The 18,967-nt window shown below is 32.7% G+C and overlaps 1 pseudogene; it reads right to left on the bottom strand.

Annotated features, from left to right (window-relative positions):
* Positions 1–14,517, bottom strand: part of LOC149528622 (DNA-directed RNA polymerase II subunit RPB1 pseudogene) — a 157,152-nt pseudogene extending 142,635 nt beyond the window's left edge.
* Between the last annotated feature and the right edge of the window lie 4,450 nt (positions 14,518–18,967).

Genomic DNA, 18,967 nt, shown 5'->3' with positions numbered 1-18,967 from the left:
TCAACCAAAATAAATCAAACCAAATGCATCCTCTAGATATTGATGTTACAAATCTAATGTCGAAAGAATTACTTCATTATCATTTCTAGAAAAAAAGTTATGTGTGTGGAACGGACTGTCACTTTTTAAAATATTAAATTTTATTATGTACCACTTTTCGGAGGAGACAACAAAATTGACATAAACAAATTTTATTTTTAGATTAAAAAATATGGTTACAAAGTAGGAACAAAGTACTCAAAATCACTAGTTTATGTCATCTTGAAATTATTTATAGTTTTGGAGATATAGTCACTTTAACGTAACGTTTGTTGCAAAAATATTGATTTCAGTGTCAAAATTGGTCAAAAAGTGGAACCCATTATTGTGGGATCACCCGGGTGTTGATTTTGATACCTCTATGATTAAGTTTTATGCTTCAGATAGTTTAGTATCCTTTAATTGGTGATGTTATGATGTTTAGGTATATGCATGCCTAACAATGATTGTACTAGTACTTAATCTAAATTAATGAATAAGTTATATGTTATATTTATTATGTGATTGTTGATGATTAAATGTGAGTAGAAATAAATTAAATAGTTAGTTATATGAAAGATTCATATTTTAATTTATGTAATTTCTCTGATAAGTTATATATATATGTATGAGATTTTCTTGAGCTACTGATGTGTTCAATAAGTGTGCAGGATATTTTAGCTGAAAAATCTAACGGAGAAACAGAACTAAACCCTATGTACCAATTGTGGAAACTAGGATTGAGTCAAACAAAAGATGCAAACCTCATTGTTTGTATTTTATTTGTATTGTGAGTTGAATGAATGTACCTTTTTATAATCATTAGTGTTAATGTTTTGTAACAATGATTTTTCAGTGTCGCTTGACACTCGTGAATTGTATATGCATTCCAACATGATAGCTAGGGTTAATTGAGTGACCTTAAGATCTTAGTCGAACTAGGTTAGTGACTTATTTTTGCTAATCAGTTAGTAATCAAGATTAATTACCCCTAATTAGGATTACTAAGTAAGTTGCTTTTTGAAAGCTGTTAGAAACTCCTAAAAATTTTTAGCTTTTGATAGGTCCCTAATTAATCCTAAAGGCTTAAAATCATGAAATCTAAGTACGTAAGGGGTATGGGTATGGGTTGGGAGCATTTTCCACCTCTCTAGCCCCTTTTGTTGACTTTTATAGTCACTTAAAAACCCCATTTTTGCTTTATTGAGAAAATTGATTATTTCCATCATGAGTTGGATAACTTTAACTCTACCTTGAGGCTAGCCTTAGATCTAGTTGAGTAGAAGCCTCTAGAACTTTAGGCAAGTGGGGGAGTTAATGCTTTTTGGAGTGGTTGAGTTTAGGATCCTTTTGAGAGGTAATTTTGAGAGGGTTTGAGTGTTCACCCAATCTCTAGTTTTAGAGAGGAATTCAAGATTGAACGAGAAAGAGAAGGAAGGAAAAGCTCATCTCAAATTTGTTCATTTTGCCATAACTCTATTTTGAAGGTAGGAATCCTTCAGCTTATTTTGTTTATGTTGTTCATGTTTTGTTCATACTTAAGCTATTTTGTTTGCATTTGCATATTTGTATGTATGTTGACCATGTTTCGGGAGGGTTTGAAATAGGTTTTCTTGAATGTCTTTCCTTTGTGTTTTGCTTTAAATTTCGAAGGGATTGTATGGGTTGTATTGGCATTACTCACCCTTGGATAGGGCAGAAGTAGCCATGTACGAGGGAAGGTCTTTAGTGTGACTCCGATAGTGTAGAGTCTTTTTTCAGGACAAGAAGAGGGAGAGAGGGTAGGGTGTTATGGGCCCTTACTCGTCAACACAAACCATGTGTATGAGTTTTAGAAAGTAAGATATGGAAGAACGAAAGTTCTTGAGTTTATAGCCCCAATAGGGCCCCTGTTCTGGTGTTGTGTCTGATGTCTCCTATTGGAAAAATTCACCTTCTCCCTAGTTTGGCTCAATGTTGAACCTGTTGTGCAAACCGGGATGGAAGTGAATGCTTGATTTTTGTCTTCATGTTATGATTGGTTGTCTCTCAGTTAGTTTTCGTTCTCTCCATGATCACTGTGATGTATTGCAGAATTCGAAATGGATCCCTTGTTAAGGGCCAAGAAGGAAATTCAAATTGTTATTGAAATTTAGTTTTGTTGGGAGATTTCTCCTCGGGATTGAAATCCTATGTAAAAATGTTATTGTTAACTTATTTTGGAAATGGCAACGACGCTAGGTTTTCTTCTTGGTTCTTTCCCGGTGGAGCCTTTGAATTAGGTGGACAATGAAAAAAAAAAAAAAGATTGAGTGATATCCTTGCTTATGAGATTTTCGTAATTTCAGTGATATGCATATGTGTATTGAAAAATAGATAAAATGATGGTGTATAATTAAGCAATTTAAATTCAAAATTATGTCAAGTAAATTTGGTATTTGACTGAATGGAAAGTAATCCTACATTATTTCTTAAACAAAATATTAAACTTGATGGTTATAATCAATGCTAGGAAGAAAACTAATGCATCCCCCTTGGCTAATTGAGTATATTAGAAAATTCAATAGTTAGAAAAAAAATAAAAGGACGTAATATATTTATATAAATAGTCCCCTTGCCATGATAATATATCTCGCTTTCAAATTTAACACTTAGGAGAAAAAAATATAGGACAGAAAAAAAAATTCTTTCCTTTGGTAAATTTACATGACTTAAATTTTTTTTTCCATACTAAGACAAAAAAAAGGACTTTCAAACAAAAAAGTAAAAATGCTCACTGCGTTTTGTATGGAAAGAAAGATTAATTGATTTCTTGCAACAAAGAATCTAAATATTCCTTTAAGCATATTAAATACTTCAAAATGAAAGAAGGAAATATATATATATATATATATATATATATTTCAAAATATCTTATTCTAAAATATCCTAAATTCTAAATTTCTTTTGTTCTTACCATTTCACCCACCAAGAAAACTTTAAAACTCAAGTGTTCCCTCCATTCTAAGCCTTGATCTAAAGTATCATCATGACTGCTGATGTCATCCTCTTTAAGTCATAAAAAGCCACCTTTTTGTTTCAAGTCATATCTCTTTCAAATGCGAATTTTTCTGCCAGCTAATTTGGGCAGCTTTGGGACCACGTACATTCCCCTTACCTTTTGAGGTTAGAAAGATTTTAAAATAATTTTTAGATTTTAGTTAGTTTTTATTTTTTTTGTAATTTAATTTTATTGTATTTAATGTTAGCATTAGAATTTATTTTAAGTTTTAGAATTTAATTAGTTTTTTAAAAAAAGTGATTAATACGTTTTAAAAAAATATATAAATTAGTAAATTTAAAGTTATAGTTAGGTTGTTATTTTATATTTTAAGTTTTAGTTAGTGTTACTAAGTAATTTTAATTAATATGTTTTTAAATGATAGTTAATTAGTATATTTTTAAATGTTACAATTATATTTGTATTGTTTTAAATTTGTAGTTAGTATTATTTTTATTTTAAGTATGTTTAGATTAATAAAGGTTTGAAAGTTAGATATTGTTAGTTGTAGTAAATGTTAGATTATAGTAGATTATAATTTAAGTTAGTGGTGTTAATGTTTTTAGTTTATTTAATTTTAGTTATAACGTTATTATTAGGAATTTTTTATTTTAAAATAGATTATAAATTTAAACAAAATTGTTATTAGAATAAAGTTTATTTAATTGTATGTTAGACATTATTTTAGTTAATGAGTTGTTTTATTCAACATTTCGAATAATTAAATTTATATTATTTAAATGGTCGTTCGTAACAATTAATTTTATTGTTAATTGAAATTTTACTTAATAGATATTTTATTTATTAATGTTAATAGGATTTAGATTAATTTTAAATTATGTTTACTAGTAAGCTTAGTACTATTGTCTTATGGATGTAATATTTCACGGTGTAATTAAAAATAATAAAGTGTTAGGTCCTTTATTTAATTGAATTTAGTTTGTTAAAATTAATTAAATGATTTAACGATGAAAGTATAAATTTTAACGATCCATTCCTACATGATGTTTTTAAACTAAGTTGTAGTCTTAAAGTTTTGATAGGAGGCCTTGTATCCGTATCTCAAAGTACCTATACTTTAACTTGTGAAAATAAAAATATCAAACTTAGTGGTGTGATTAACCTTTAAAAAAAAAATTATAGGTGTGTTTTTGCCCTTGTATGTTGGGCATGACAACTATGAAGAAATTCTCGGTCACTGTGTAATTCGCCATTGTGATATCTAGTTGAGGAACAAGGTGTGTGTAGGATAGAAGAGTCCCTCTGACAACCTTGAACTAGAATCCTACATGCATCTCCATAGGTAGTCCTCTTCAGTTTACTAGAGATGAGTTTATGAAGTTTAAAGTGGCCCTGCTATTGAGCATCACTATAACCCTTTTTCCTTTAAAGGTTCCCCATACATGAAACACTGTGCACCACAGGCTATCAGCAAGGGTGATAGTTCCTCCACACCATACCAATACTACAATTCTTTCCATATAGTTCAAACTAACCATTTTGGTGTCCTTTTGGGGTTGGTTGTCTTTGGAGGGTATATCTTCTTGTTCTTCTTTATTATTAGACACGACCTTAATGTAGTGAATTTTTCCTTTCCTGAGGCATCTGTGCCCAGGTTCCCATGGTCCCTTGCAGTTGAAACATAGTTTCTTCCTTCAGAGCTCTTATCTGGTAGCTTCATCTAATAGTGACTTTCTCAGTGGAGGTTTGTTATCTTTGTCCCTTGGAAACACCGGTGGTTTGGAATGTGAGTAACTTCGTGAAGATGATGCCATACTTTGTGCCTTCTTAATGGCCTCCGATAGGGTGGCATGATTGAACCCTTTTACCCAACCCTTTAGTGGTTCTGTTAGTTCATCCATGAATAGCACTATCCATCTTCTTTCAAAAATATTCGTGGCCAAAATAGAGAGTTTTTGAAATTATGCAATGTACTGGTCAACCAATCCAGTTTGCCTCAGTTGTGCCAAATCTTTGAAATTGAGTTCCAGATCTCTACCATCAAATTGATCTATCAATCTCTTAGTGAATTTTGCATAGGTGTTTATTTGATCATGGCCCAATGTGATGGTGTCATGATGCTACCATTCATGCACAACTTCCTCCAAGTGTAACGCCATAAATTTAATTGCTTCTTCTTCTGGCATAGGATTAAGGTGGAAGTAAGTATTTGCCTTCATTACCCATGCTTGCACAGATATAGATCTAGATCCATCAAATCGTGACTTATTTACTTTACTCAACTTCCTCCTGAGATCATAATTAAAATATCCTCTATTTTCACCTCTTGAATATCTCATTCTCAAATCTACATAATCCTTGTCGAATATATCTTCCTCAAAATTTACACTCTTCCAGTCTTCTCTTAGTTGTTCTTGCATTTCTTTAAAGGTTGGTTGCTTCCCTCTATGTGGTGCCTTTGTCTATGGGGAAAAAGATGAAATGGAAGGTGAAGAGCATGTTGGATGAGGGTTTGGTTTACCAGACACCGAATCCACACTGTGACCTTTTTGTTCACTGGATATTTTATTATCTGCCAACTTCTTGAGAGTTTCTTCCATGAGATGCTAAGTATCATTGATATGTGCCTAATTCCTTAGAAGTTCTCTCAGTAGTGCCACAAGTTTGGTAGTTGTGGGTTTTGGTTTGACAACCATTCTATCAATGGACTGGGTTCTTCTTCTCTTCCAGCTATAAACTCTCATTCACTATCCATGGGCTCGTAGGATCAAATCTTTGATACCACTAAAATGTTCCATTCCCTATAGTTTCTCTGGAAATGATCTCTCTCTCTCTATCAGATGCTAGAAATGTCACTCAGATGATTCTACTATGGAGATAGTATAGAGTATTGAAGCAACATGGCTAAGTAGAGATGATGTACAAACACTAATTGAGGAGGAACAAACAAGGGAGAGGCCATATGGTATAGGTCATACAGTGGAAGGATGAGTAGTAGGAATGCAGTATGATCATAGAGGGTAGATGAACATATGAAAGGATATGTAGCAAGTCATATGGTATAACACAAAATAGGGTTGTATGATATTGTTTGGGAGTTTGTAGGGATTGTACGATGGATTGGGTTTGACTATGTAGTAATGGGTTGAGGATAAATTCGAAGGTTGTACGGTAAGAAGAATGAAGCCAGAAGATGATTTGATAGTTGAAAAATGGTTAATCTTGTGTAGTACTAAGGTACAAATGGAAGACAATTTTAGTCTTTCAAACATAAAATTATAATCCCAAATTCATCAGATAAAATTCAAACGATAAGGGAGATCGAACATGAATAATCCTTCAATTAATATATGCCAATATGACAGTGCTTTGACTTCCTAGATCCTAGCGAAGTGTTATAGGTGATAGAATAGGGTGAGTCTGAATCCCACCGAAATCAAAAGAGCCAAATAGGGAAAGTCTTTCACTTCCAGAATGGTGAACAATAGAGAATCCTAATGCGAATTCATAGTATAGAGAAAGTAATCCAAATTGTATGACTACCTACAAGCTATGCTTAAATACCTGTCGAGGAAAACTTTTTGAGGGTGTACAAAGATATCTGATGGCAACACAAACTACAAAAAAAAAAAAAAGGGTCTAAGATATAATAAACTAATGGGCCCATTAATAATAGTTTGATTAATGATTTATTTTATAACGAGAACATTACATGATCCTCTCTGATAAGATGTATCACTTCTGCCCTCTAACTTCTTTCCTCTATTCTCCTCTAACTAATTTTTTCCTCTAACTTCTTTCCTTGGTTCTCCTCTAACCACTCGTATAGTCCTTCTTTTGTCTTGAAAGTGGTCTTCCCCTCCTCACTTGCTCTCATACAAATTTGATGGTACCCACTCTTCAGATCTATCTTTGTGAAATACTTAGCTCCACTCAAAAAATCCATAATAGCATCCATCCTTGGCAATATAAATATGTAGTTGATTGTGATCTTGTTGATAGTGCAAGGATCTGCGTACATCCTCCATTCTCCATTATTCTTTGGTGCTAATACAATTGGTACAATACATGGACTCAGACTCTCTCAAATCAAACCCTTCTACAACAACTCATGAACTTGTATGTTCAACTCTTTACTTTCTGTTGGTGTCATTCTGTGTGCTATCTTGTTTGGAAAAGTGGCTCCTAGAACTAAATCCATTTGGTGATTGACCTTCCTCATTGGGAGCAATCCATTAGGTACATTATCTAATACAATATTAGAAAACACTCCCGCCATATCTGCAACTTTTGTAGCTACCTCCTCTATTTCTTCTTTACTATCTTTTGGAATTATAGCAAAACACACATGCTCACACTTCATACCTTTTAGAAACTCTTTTCCATCAACAAAACATATTCTGGTAGTACTACATACCTTTTCTTCTTTCTCCTTTAATGGCTTCAACTTATGCTTCACTCCATCTTTGGTTAGAGTGTAGGTATTTTCTCACCCATCATGTACAACATGCCTATCAAATTGCCATGGCCTAGCCAACAACATATGACATATGTTGATAGGTATGATATCACAAAGTACCTCATCTTGGTAGCTTCCAATCTTGAACTTTACTAAGCACCACTCATTGACCATGACCTTATGGTCATCTTGCACCCAAGCAATATGGTATGAATGTAGGTATTTCTATCTCTTTAGCTTCAACTTTGTGACCATCATTTCTAACACCATATTGTTAGTACTTCCACCATCAATGATCAAATCACAACACTTATCTTCACATTCATTCTCACCACTTAGCAAGACTCTTCTATTAACTAGGACTTCTCCTCTTTCAACATCTTCAAAAGGTGATGATCTGGCATCTTCATCAACTTGTGCAACTCTGTCTTGACCTTCTATTCTTTGATCTATCATTCCCTTCGATTGGGAACATTTTAATGCTCTATGTCTTTCTTCTTTGAAGTGAAAACATTTCCCACGTAAGCCTCCTCTTCTAGATTCTTGTCCTCTGCCTCTCCCACTCTGATCTCTATTATTCTGATCATGGAAATGATTGGAATTGTTTCCCCTCTAGTTTTGACTACTACTTCCGACCACTCCTTGTTCTTCTGATCATCATTACTGCCTCCATAAGATTGTCTACTAGATCTTCCATCGGGACCTCTTCCACTATCCTTTTTCTCAAATTTCTTGCTTAGTTTTTGCTCAACTCTTCGAGAAAACTAGTATGCATCCTTTATACTATTCATTCAAACTAAGCTCAACACATCCTAAACAATTGGCCTTAACTTGTTAAGATAATAGGCCACTTTCTCCTTATCAAATTATGCATGGTCGGTTCTAATGAGAACTTGATAGAACTCTTCAGTATACTCTTGAATAGATTTTCTCACTTGCTTCAACCCTTGAATTTTCTTCAACAGATCAAGCTCATAATCCAAAAGAATGAATTGTCACTTCAATTTAGCTATCATCTGATCCCATCTGGTGATTTTTTCCTTTCCCTTTCTATTTCACTCCAATCGACCCTCTTGCCACCAAATCTTTGCATGTCCCTTCAGTTTCACCTTCACAAACTTGACCTTATCAGGATCCTCAATATCTTCATACTCAAAGTACTCCAATTCATTGATCCAGTCAATCAAGTCCTCTAGGTTAAGATCTCCCAAAAATGTGGGAATCTCAAACTTAGGTATTTTTCCAATCTTGGAGATGGCCTTAAAAAGCCTCTCTTCCTCTAGGTTTAGAACTGCCTCTGCTTCGACATTTTCTTCTACTTTATCCTCATCCTCACTTTCATTTGTTCTTCCAATGCTTGCATTTTTCTTTGGAGGGCTCTAAAACCCTTAGGTGTAACACCTATGATTCTTCTACCATGCTCTCTTCGTGGAAGCATTTTCACACTTTTATTGAAACCTTAGTGCAAACTACCTCACAGTCAACGATTTGTCTACACGCTCAACCCAAACCACGGTCATGGTGCAAATTTTCACATAGTTGACAATCTATCCACACACTCAAGAACTCTAGCTCTGATACCAATTGATGAAGGGTGGTCCCCTTAATACCATGAACACATAACAAAAACAAAAAAATAATAATAAATGTGAGAACAAAATATGGACTTCTTATTTTTGCAGCAAATGCAGAATTATAGAATTCAAAAGTACAATATGCTAACCCACATGGATGCCTTCATTACAATAATCTATAAGACTAAGCTGTGAACTACCACCCAATGTTGTCCTAGACAATGTTTGAGTCTTTCTTAAATAGACAATTTTATGCCACTCGGGAAGGTTCTAGACACTCAAACTTAATCCGTAGGGCCAACAGACCCTAACAATACATATAGAGTTGGCCATACACATCTTTGACAATTATTTTAGAAATTTTAGGTAGCCTAACTTTGGAAGGCCATAACTCTCAAACCGTTATTCCGATTTCCTATTATAACCACTTTTCAAAAAAACCAGCTTGTGATCTACAGGCTCAAAATGGTTGAAGCACTCTTCCATTGAGTTTTCAGACCTCATCCGAGCACTCTAGGGTCTCCAACAGTGAGCCTGCAGATTTTTCTCCTAAAATTTCCACCAAAAATCTGCAATAACTTCTTCGATACTTAAGCTAGAGCAATGAGATTTGTATGGTAGGCTTATAATTCTGAAATGAACCTTCATGTAGAAAATCAAAAAATTCTAAGCTCATATGAAAAATTTACTAAATATAGCAAGTTCCAAGAAATAGCAACCCCCTATCTACTAGTCCTTATTAAAATAGAAAATGATGAAAACACAAATATTTTGGGTGATGCAAGATTGCTCTTACACCCAGGATGCTCTTGAATCAAACTGAAATGACTCTTAGATATAGATTAATCAACATTATCAGTTGGTGCTAACAACCTAGATTCAATAGGGGGTCCTTAACACATTTTTTCTTAGCATCCCTAGACTTAGGAGAGTAAATGGTATCAAGTTTGATGAGGTTCTTAGGGAATTTCTTCCTACTAGTCCCTAATCGAGGGTCTTGGGTCGACCTAGCTGATGAGGCCTCATTTTGCACCATGACTTGGATAGACATGTTACCAAGAGGACATAGGGCCAAGTGAAATTCATAAAGTTTATAAATGAGACCCTGGTGTAAAATATCTCATATCTTAAAGTGTTTCCATGAAAAGTTAACAATATATATCTTATAGTAAAAGATAACTTAAATTGTCATGATTTATTTATTCAAAATAAATTAATTATGAAAATTTGATGTAGATAAATAAACTACGATTCATAGTATAAAATAAACATATGGTTTGGATTGAAATAAATGGCCTAAAATATCTTACATTTAGTAAATGTTACTTTGGATAGTAGTTAAAAAAGTCACCAAATAAATTAGAGTGAATTTTTGTCATTAAAATCTATCTAAACAAAGAACTTACATTGCATTAATTTATAAGTTAAGAAATTTAATAAAAAATAAAAATTGATAGAGATAAATAAACTAAGATTTTTATAGTATAAACTAATCACGTTATTTTCATTGAAATAAAAAATTAGCTAAAATATGTTAAAAGTAATACATGTTATTTGCTATTTTGGACACTAATTTTATGACGAAATTTTTCAAATTAAAATTGATGTAAAATATCAATTAGATGGAACAAAATAATGAATGGATTACTTTAATTTCTTTGCTAATGTGAGACACATAGTAAACTAATAATAAATAAGGAAAAAAATAACATAGGTAAAACAAATCAAATCTATTTACTTAATTTTTAAAATAAAATATAATTTAAAAATTTAGTACAACTAATTTTTGTGAGAATTTTTTAAAAATTTATTCAAAAAAATTCAGCAAATAAAAATGGGAAAAAAATAATTTTAAAAATTACAATACTTGAAATATCTTACATTTTCACTTTATGAAATACCATAATATAATATTACTTCAAAAATAATATATTTCTATTGCTTAAAAATAATGACCACCACCACCACCACCAAAGTGTTTAATCCTATCCTATCATTTCATGAATCATGTATGTTGATAGAGTTTTGACCGTCCATACTACAATACATGAATAATGTTGGAAAATGCAAGTACTTGTAATGTACTTTGTTATATGCATGACATTTGTTAAATCATGAGTATTGGAAGGAAATTTTTTCCCCTAAGAATACATTTATAATCCAAAATGGTTCCAATTTTTGACGTTTAGGATGTGCGAATCATGCAACAAGTTATATATTCGATAATATATATGTGAGCTGTTGAACATGACGTGAAGATTATATAAGCTAGAATCTTTAGGAATATTAAATAAAATATTATGTAGAGTATGCTGTAAAAAGTATTTAAATCTATGTATTAGTAGTATAATATTTAATGAATATATAATTTTTAAGGCAGATTACATAATTGATATTGAAAGATATATATAATTATAATCTCAAATTTAAATTATAAATTATGATCTTACCTTATAAATTGTGTTAAATATCCATTTAGCAAAAAACTCATAATAATTTATTCATTTTAAATTAATACACAAACTATAAATATAATATCTAATATATAAATTATATGTTTTTTTATTATATTCAATATGCTCCAATATATCCTTATATAAGGCATGTTGGTTTCTCATTTCTCTTTGTTTTTTTTCAATTTCAACAACTCCCTGGCTAACTTTATATAGAATTGATTATAGTGATGGAATCATGGAAGAAAATAATCCCCAAAAATCCTTCACATTTTATATGATGTGATAGCATTTGGGGGACATATCATAACAAACTCAACTACTTCCATAAAATATGTATTGCAAGTAAACAAATACTGATTCTCCCGAGCATGCAATCATTCTTCCATCCTCCATTCCAGGAATTCATTTACGTTACTTTCTTTCATCATTCTCACACTTTGTGTGATGTCGTTTTTTACTTATACTTCACGTTTCTGTTTAACTTTTAAAAAAAGTTTATCCTTTTTCTTACCATTTTTCTTTGGAGAAACTCTACCTCTTACTTGTTCTTCACGTTTTGTGATTTGAGATTACTTAGTTTTATGGGTTGTCACTTGTTAGGTGGTTTAGGTTCAACGAGGCAAGGCCATCCAATATTAGTTTTTCAAAAAATTAAAAGAACTATGTAAAATAAGTTGATCAAGGTTAAGTATTAGAAATAAAATGAAAAGAGGAAAATTAATCTTTAACAAATACATTCATTTAAAAAAAAAAAAATTCGGTTTTCCAAACAATTATCTTATACTTTCATGCTAGTGTTTAAATGATTTTTGTTCAAACAATAGAAGTCTTCCTATAAAAACTTACATCTATAAGAAACAATAATTTGGAATTTTCTACTATTTTAGTAGAGCAACCACTATTTAGGATATTGTCAAATGCTTCACTTAGCTCCGGAACTATATTTTCCTCATTTTTAAACATTCATGATGCAATTCCATAAATATCTCCTAAAAGTGGATTGTGTTTGTTATCCTTACACAAACTATATAGATATTGGTTTATTTGTTTTATATAGTAGATTATAATTAATTGTGAAGAAGTAGCCACACAGTAGCATAGTTGGCTTGAGGTTGTGTGTAGTTCCTCATGGTATCGGATTTAAACCTCCTATCGGATTTAAACTTCCTATCGGATTTAAGAGGTGAGATGGCTTCTAGGTGGATGATCCCATTTGTGGGGAGATTTGTCTCACCCTAACTCACAAAGGTACCCAAGATATGGGTTGTTGGGTGTTGAGCTAGGACGCAAGGTTACCTCCTATGCAAACAAAAAAGAAAATTGTGAAGAAGTAGATATTTAAATTAGAAGTCATATTTTGGTTAAGTTGTTATGAGTAAAGGTTCTAATATGTCTAAATAAGGCAAAGGTCTGACATGACCTAATTGTATTTTGAATTTGTTGAGAAACCTTCATGGATGGTGTAATCAAAGAAAATATATGATCTTTAGTAAGTAAACTACACAAAATTATTAGACTCATCAATAAACTATTAAAAATGAGATATAAAAAAAAAGACTAATAAACATTTTTAGCTCCATATTAATGATATGTTAAAATTTTCTTGTCATGATCTTCTCTATACTATCTAATACAAAATATAATACTAGAAAATATAATAAAGTTGAACTATATTTTTGGATTACGATGAAAACTAGTTTCGAGGGAACTGGAAAGCCCATACAAAAAACAAAAAAATAGATAAATGAGCTAAAAGTTCCACCAAGTTTTACAAGGACTTGGAACCAACAAGTATGACAACAAGCTAGAAACTAGGTTTTACAAGGACCTAAAACCTAAATACAGTCAAATATACAAAATAAAAGATGGAAAATAAAAATTGCTAACCATCCAACAGTAAAATCCAGGACCAGAAACCCCGACTAGCAACCAGAACCTAAAATAAAAATAGAGAAAACTTACACCAGCTTCTTTGTTGCCTTAGTCAATTCTTTACCAGTATTAACAACCTCTTGAAGGAGGTCTTCGAGAGTCAAACCATGAACAACTTCAATAGCCCTTTTCATGCTCTGCCTTGTCCTCTTTTTTGGGCCACCAATTATCTGGGTAACCATAGGGGAAATGATTTTGTCATTGCTTCTCCTTCAAATACTCGTCACTGCTGCACATAGGCTAGAGGTAACCATGTCCATGTGTTGTTGATTGTCCTTAATCAGATGCCTCAACCTTGCTTCATAGGCCATGAGTTTCTTTGGGATATTCCCAACTTTACTTTCCATCTCAATTCTTTTGGTTTTCTCATTTTCCAAGTTGTCCTGCAAGTCCCTAACATTTTTCTTCAGGGAGATGATCTCATTGTAAAGCCAAGGATCATCTTGAAGGGAGGCATCCTCCTTTAATTTGGCTTTGTGGAGGAACATAATTCTCCCACTAATTTTCACCGCCCCATTATCCCCATCAATCATGTTGTACTCAAGATAATCAATGTCATCTTGGGCATCTTCAAGCACCAACTTTCTTTCCCCAGCCAAGGCATCTTTCTCATTCTTAGTTGACCTTCTGATAAACATCATCAATTTTTGGCTCATGAGTAATAGAAGTATTCATATAATCTTAATTAGTTTTAGGTTCCATAGAATGCCCCTTTTCCTGACCATCTTGAGTGGTTAGTAGGTTCTCCTTAATAGTCATGTCTTTGTCCATAAAGGGGTTCAAAGACCTAATCTATTCCTCTGTCCCCAAATTCAAAGAACCCACATTACTTCTTGTGCCATTAGATTTTACCGAGGAGTCACCTTGATTACTAGAATACCCTTCATTGTTTGAACTATAATCCCCACTCTATACCTCCCTCTCCTCTTCTTCATCATTCTCCTTCTCTAAAGTATCCTTTTCATCCTCCAAGACTTCTTTAGGTCTGGCATCCATCTTACTAATCTTAACTTTACCTTCCTTCTTACTCTTCTTAATTTTCTTTTTCTCAATAAATTCCTCATCAGCTTTCGAGTTGCTATTCGACTCTATTTCCATTCTTCTTAACTTATCTCCTTAATCTTCACATTATGAGTCTTTTTTTTTTTTCACTGGACTTATCCAAAGTGTCCATCCCAAGAGTCTTATTTCTTTTCTCATTGAAGGAGACAACTTCACAACATTCTCCTTACAATATTCTTCAATTAATAGAATTAGCCCTTTATGAAGGAAGGGCCTACTCCATTTTTCCCTTTGAGCACTAAGGTTATTTAACATGGGACGCTTCATGTAAAAGGGAAAGGAAACCCTATCCTTGTATCTAAAATTGTTCAAAAAAACAAAAATAGAAATAATGCACACATTGTGACCACCCATCCAAAATGAAGTACTCACGAATGCATAATAACACATCTTGCCAAATTTCCTTAACTTGGTCAAGATCAAAGAAATCCCCCTCCTTCACCAATTTCTTTTCTTCCTCGGGGGTTTTTGGGAATTTATTAAGTGCAACATTCAAAATTTTAGTCTCATTTCTAAATTCAATTCCCCTCATTAGAAGCCCAGTAATTTTAGCTTTGGATAGAGACATAATAACTCCATGCAAAGACACTTTCTCCCTCGACCAATTCTTGAAGAAATCCTCAATGATATTAGGTTCAAATCCATGCAATTTCTGAAGGTAAATGGTAATTTTACCCTTTTGAAGAATTTCCCATACTGCAGTCTTCTCCTTCCAATGCTCATAGTTTGATGGCTCTTGCTTCCTTAGCTCACCACCCATCTTTCTCACCAAATGAACAAAATTACCTTTGCAAAAAAACAACACTTTGCAAAAAACAGACTTGCAACCTTTAAATTCTCTTTCAAAAAAATCTAGAAAATGCACCAAATAAAGAGGGCAATTATGAGGAGGTACTCCCTTGAAAAATTATTAAACCCATTATTAATGCCATAACAACCTTTATTTAAAACAAAACAAGTAATTACTCCTTTTTACCACTGCATTTGTCACATCATAATAAATAAGCACCTTTAAATCAACTTTTTTACATAGGTCATCCGCTTATGTCAAAAACCTAGCCATACCAATGGCTTTGTTGGCAATCCAATCAATAACCCTATTACATTCATGATAATTATGGGAAATAAAATCTTTGTCAAAATTATTAAGGAGCTTTTTTTTATTTCCCCAATTATCACTTCAATATTTCATGTCACTGAATAATTATTATTTAGCATGTTAATAATGTTAAAAGAATCCCCTTCTAGCCATAGCTTCTGATAACCAATTTCTAATGCCTTCATCATAATATAAAAAGCCACAGACACTTCATCCCTATGACTAGTAGATGAACATATTAGAAATAATAGTTCACCAAGATAACTAAAAGGTGGGGGGTAGCGGTGAAATAGTTATCCAATTAAAATTTTTAGCAACCTTAATTAATCTTAACCATTCAACCAAAGTAAATAGCAACCATAACAAGATGCACATACACAATTATACTAGATTTGTTAACTAGGGAAACCCTTGATTAGAGGGAAAACCCTAGTGGGAATGATTCCCACAAAGATATACTGATATATATATATATATATATATATATATATATATGTATTAGAGGATGGACCCTATTAGGAGTCTATAAACACATTTAGTACATAAGAGTCCTTTTTAGGAGACTTTCAATCCCTATTAGGAGATTCCAACCCTATTAGGAGTTGTAGAATACAAAAGGACCCACTGTCCAAATAGCTTCTGGGGCATGACCACTAAACTCACTGTCCAATTGATCTCTCAATTGTTCTTCTGTTAGATACAACATAAAACTACTATGTTGACATCAATGACAAACATCATCATGAATGTAATATATCATCAAAATAAGGATCTAATCATGTTTCTACAATGCTCCGCCATAAAAGTATCATCAACATTCATGCTTCCAATAATCCCCCTCTTTTGCATTGAAGACAACATAAATGAAAAACATCTAGTTCCAAGAATTCCAACTGTAGATTTTTATCCTTTCTTTTCAAATCCTCTTCATCAATCATTCTCCCCCATTCATATACCTTAATGTGCTCTATATCATGTTGTAATCTCTCCCTTCAATGTACTCTATATTAGACTATTTTTCATGCCGTAATCTTTGACCCTATTAGGAGTCTATAAACACATTCAGTACATAAGAGTTCATGGTAGGAGACTTTGAATCCCTGTTAGGAGATTCCAACCCTATTAGGAGTCAGGAAAACCCTGTTAGGAGTTGTAGAATACAAAAGGACCCACTGTCCAAACAACTTCTAGGGTAACACCACTGAACTCACTATCCAACTGATCGCTCAATTGTTCTTCTGTTAGATACCATGGAAAATTTCTATGTTGACATCAATGACACAATTATGAATGTAATATATAATCATGATAAGGATCTATTCATATTTCTATAATACTCCCCCATAGAAGTATCATCAACATTCATGCTTCCAACAATCTCCCTCTTTGGCATTGATGGAAACATAGATGAAAAACATCTAGTTCCAAGAATAACACTTGTAGATTGTCATCCTTTCTTTTCAAATCCTCTTCATCAATCATTCTCCCCCATTGATATACCTCAATGCACTCTATATCATGTTGTAACCTCTCCCTTCAATGTTCTCTATATCAGACTATTTTTCATACTATAATCTCTCCCCTGTTGACATCAATGTCAAAGGTTTCAACAACCATCTATCTCTGCAACAACTATCTTTGACTTTCTCAAGTATCCATAGACACTATTCAAAACAACATCCATCAAGAGTCTTTGATGACTATGTCCATCATAGATACTCCCGCATATAGGAAGCATCAACATTTAGTCCAGGCAAACAATAGTGCTCTGTAACACTCGACTGATGCACTCTTGCATCATCTACTCTGGTGTAGTTTGGGGCATAACCCCTAACACACCTTGCAAATACTCAAAAGTCTCTTTGGGAAGAGGCTTGGTGAAAATATCTACAATCTTCTCTTTGGTTCTTATATACTCCAATTTGATTTCCTTTTCTTCAACTTTCTCTCTCAACATGCGATACTTGATAGAAATGTGCTAAGTCTTAAAATGCAATATTGGATTCTTTGACATATTTACTATACTTGTGTTATCACAATGTATGACAATAGGTTCACTGAAATCTATCCTTATATCCTTCAACATTTGCTTCATACAAACAACTTGATTACAATTGTTTGCTATTGTAATATATTCTGTCTTTGTTGTACTTTGTGAGATATAATCATTCTGTGAGATATAATCATGCTTCTTGCTTAATCAAGAAACTAATCTTCCTCCAAGACAGAAGGCTCCACCACTGGTGCTCTTTCTATCATCCATATTGCCTACCCAATCAACATTAGTATAAGCATATGAAGTAAAATAATTAGATTTGTCATACCACAATCCAAATTCTAGAGTTCCCTTTAGATATCTAAATATCTTTTTAACTACTATGTAATGTGCTTCTCTAGAATTAGCTTGAAGTCTTGCAACAATTCCAACTACATTTTCTATATTTGGCCTTGTGTGAGTCAGATATTGCAATCCTACAATCATAGATCTATACTTCTTCTACTCAAAAATAGGTGTCTCATCCTTTGAAGATAACTTATGTCTAGTTACCAAAGGTGTTCCAACTGGTTTACATGTTTCCAAACCAAACCTTTTCAATAGATATTTCAAATACTTAGTCTGAGAAATAAAGATTCCTTCTTTATCCATCACAATCTGTAATCCTAGAAAGTATTTCATTTCCCCTATCATACTCATTTCAAATTCCTTCTTCATTTCTTCTGCAAACTTGTCACTTTCATCATCATCTCCTCCAAATATGATATCATTATAAAATCATTAATCCATCATCTATTTCTTTCCAATATAGATTACTATTTTCCATACCTTTGCTAAATCCAAGTTTTGTCAAATGTGTGTCCAACCTTGCATACCAAGTTCTAGGTGCTTTCTTTAAGCCATACAATGATTTCTTCAATCTACATACCATATCCTTGTCATCTGTTAAAGGAAAACCTTTAGATTGTTCTATATATACTTCTTCTTCAAGTTCTCCATTTAGAAACATTGACTTGACATCCATTTGATATACCTTGAATTTCTTATGTGGTACATAGGCTAAGAATAACATTACTACTTCAATTCTTGCCACAGGACCATAGGTTTCATCATAGTCTATTCCTTCTTGCCATGAGTAACATTTACATACTAGTCTTACTTTGTTCCTTAAAAATTTACCTTGTTCATTCATCTTGTTCCCAAATACTCATTTTGTTCCTATCACATTCTTGTCTATTGGTCTAGGGACTAATTCCCATGTCTCATTCTACACTATTTGATCCAATTTTTCTTTCATAGCTTGCTTCCAATAGTCATCCTTACATGCCTCACTTTCATACTTTGGTTCTACTTGAGATATAAGGCATAGTTCTTCATTGATTTTTCTTCTT

Source organism: Cupressus sempervirens, chromosome 11 (genome assembly GCF_028749045.1).
Source record: "Cupressus sempervirens isolate cs-2001-9-10 chromosome 11, ASM2874904v1, whole genome shotgun sequence".
NCBI classification, from domain to species: domain Eukaryota; kingdom Viridiplantae; phylum Streptophyta; class Pinopsida; order Cupressales; family Cupressaceae; genus Cupressus; species Cupressus sempervirens.
The sequence above is the reverse complement of the archived record's forward strand: the minus strand, read 5'-3'. Positions and strand labels throughout refer to the sequence as shown.